Raw genomic sequence first — 3,184 nt, forward strand, 5'->3', positions numbered from 1 at the left:
TCATCAACGTTTACTTATAATCCATCTCAGCTCGCCCCGTGTGTGATATTTGTCTTTCTCTTCCCTCCTCTTCTCTCTTTCATTCCTCCTCCTCCTTCTCTCACTCTTCCTCTTCTTCCTCTCACTCTTCCTCTTCCCCTCTCTCCTCTCACTCTTCCCCTCTTTCCTCTCACTCTTCCTCTTCCCCTCTCTCCTCTCACTCTTCCCCTCTCTCCTCTCACTCTTCCCCTCTCTCCTCTCACTCTTCCTCTTCCCCTCTCTCCTCTCACTCTTCCTCTCTCTCCTGTCACTCTTCCTCTGCTCTCCTCTTTCACTCTTCCTCTTCTTTCTCTCTTCTTCCCCTATCACCTTCCTCCTCTCCCTCTCTTCCTCTTCCTCTCACTCTCCCTTCTCTCCCCTCTTCCTCTCACCCTTCCTCTTGCCCCTCTTCCTCTCACTCCATCTCTGGGCTGTCACTCTTATAATTATTTTTCTCTTTGCTGTTACTTTTGTTGTTGTTGTTGCCGAGCTTATTTGAAACGCGAACCCGGTGGACTGCAGGCTAATTACAAGTAGATAGATAGATAGATAGAGAGAGAGAGAGAGAGAGAATGATTGAGACGTGTTTGTTATGGTAGTACGGTTAATTATCTTCCTGTAATTAGTCCCCACCTACCTGTAATTAGTCCCCACCTACCTTTAGTCCCTGTAATTAGTCCTTAGCTACCTGTAATTAGTTCTTACCTTTATAATTAGTCCCTAGCTACCTGTCATTAGTCCCCACCTACCTGTAATTAGTCCCCACCTACCTGTAATTAGTCCCTAGCTACCTGTAATTACCTGTACCTGGCGTGTAATAACCACTTTATCTCTCTCACACACACCTGAGGGCGGTTTGTGGGGGGAGTGAAAGGGTGGGGAAATAGAGAGAGAGAGAGAGAGAGAGAGAGAGAGAGAGAGGCTGATAGATGCACGGATACATACAAAGAGAGAGAGAGGAAGAGAGGTACGAAAGGTGGAGATAGGGGAAAATATGAGGGAGTAGAATGGAGGAAGGATGGAAGTAAACGAAGCGATGGAGAGAGAAATGAAGGAAGGGATGGAGGGGAGGAGGAATATGGAGTGGAGGAAAAATGGAGGGGTGGAGGAGGAAGGGTGGAGGAAAGATGGAAGGTGAAAGATGGGGAGGTGGAGGAGGAAGGGTGGAGGAAAGATGGAGAGGTGGAGGAGGAAGGGTGGAGGAAAGATGGAGAGGTGGAGGAGGAAAGATGGAGGGGTGGAGGAGGAAGAGGTGGAGGAAAGATGGAGGGGTGGAGGAGGAAGAGGTGGAGGAAAGATGTAGGGGTGGAGGAGGAAGAGGTGGAGGAAAGATGTAGGGGTGGAGGAGGAAGAGATGGAGGAAAGATGTAGGGGTGGAGGAGGAAGAGGTGGAGGAAAGATGGAGGGGTGGAGGAGGAAGAGGTGGAGGAAAGATGGAGGGGTGGAGGAGGAAGAGGTGGAGGAAAGATGTAGGGGTGGAGGAGGAGGAGTGAAGGAGCCAGGTGGTTCGCGCTGAGGTAACTTAAACAGACGGGACATTAAGTGTGTGGCCAGCTGGTGGAGAGAGAGGGAGAGAGAGAGGGGGGGGGGAAAGGGTTGATTGTTGGACGGAAAAGAGAGAGAGAGAATTTGTGTGTGTGTGTGTGTGTGTGTGTTAGTCATGATGTGTACAGTTCGCTAGGTACACACACACTTGAAGTACTTGTAAAGGCACACAACCACACACACACACACACACACACACACACACACACACACACATGGCTGAGTACACATGGAAAGTTACAATCCTTTTCAGGAATATGCTGCTCTCTCTCTCTCTCTCTCTCTCTCTCTCTCTCTCTCTCTCTCTCTCGTTACACCGTTTAAGAGGTTTGCTTATGTGTGTGTCAGGTAGTAGGCAAAACACACACACACACACACACACACACACACACACACGATGATGATGATGATGATGTTGATGATGATGGTGATGATGATGATGATGATGATGATGATTAGAATTTCTCACTGATGATAATGGTAATGAGGAATATGATAAAAAATGAAGGAGATTATTAGGAAGCATGTAGTGAAATGGCGAGGGACAGGGCGACGTGGAGGCGATTTGTTTGTGGCCACCCCTTACGGGATTAAGGCATCTGGCAATAGATAGATTGTATTGCTATAATTACATCTTTTAATTGATTTTACCTGTGGACCCACCTGTCATTCATTCTTCATTTCTCTTCATTTTCCTTGAGACTCTTTTCCTCCCTCCCTCCCTCCCTCCTTCCTTCCTTCCTTCCCTCCTTCCTTCCTTCCCTCCTTCCTTCCATCCATCCTGTCTCCTCTTTCTCTTCCTTCCTTCCCTCCTCCTTGTCGCCTCTCTCTCCCTCTTCCTTCCTTCCTTCTTTCCTTCTTGTCTCATTTCTTTCGTCCCTCCTTCCTTCCTTCCTTCCTTCTGCCCATTTTTCTTTCCCCTTTCTTTCCTCTTTCCTTTCTTCCTTCCCTCCCTCCACTCCTTTCTTTCCTCCTTCCTTTTCTTCCTGTCTGCCCTCTTCCCTCACTCTACCCTCTTCCCTCACTCTACCCTCCATACCTCCCTCTACCCTCCATACCTCCCTCTACCCTCCATACCTCCCTCTCTCCCTCCCTCCCTCCCTCCCTACCTACCTATCTCTACCTACCTGCCTGCCTGCCTACCAGCAAGCAAACACAGCCCCTCAGTAACTCACCAAAACCAACCACCTCGCTTCCTCCCCTCCCTCCCCACTTCTCTCCTCCCTCTCCCTCCCTCCCTCCCCATCGATTTTCAAATTTGCATGTCCTTCTATCGCCCCTTTCATCAGCCTTCCTTCCTTCCCTCCTTCAATCCTTCCCTCCTTCAATCCTTCCCTCCTTCAATCCTTCCATCCTTCTTTCCCTCCTACAATCCTTCCATCCATCCTTCCTTCCTTCCATCCATCCTTCCTTCCTTCTTCCTTCCTTCCTTCTTCCTTCCTTCCTTCCTTCCTTCTTCCTTCCTTCCCTACCTCCTTCCTTCTTCCTTCCTTCCCTACCTCCTTCCTTCTCTCCTTCCTTCCTTCCCTTTATTCCCCTACCTACTTCGTGCCTACCCAATTATTCCCTTCTCTTAATCCCTGCCTGCCTGCCTGCCTGCCTACCCTCCTGCCTATCTCCC

The sequence above is a fragment of the Coenobita brevimanus genome, chromosome 72 (assembly GCF_032717465.1).
Source record: "Coenobita brevimanus isolate Jiangsu-jjx chromosome 72, ASM3271746v2, whole genome shotgun sequence".
Lineage (NCBI taxonomy): Eukaryota > Metazoa > Arthropoda > Malacostraca > Decapoda > Coenobitidae > Coenobita > Coenobita brevimanus.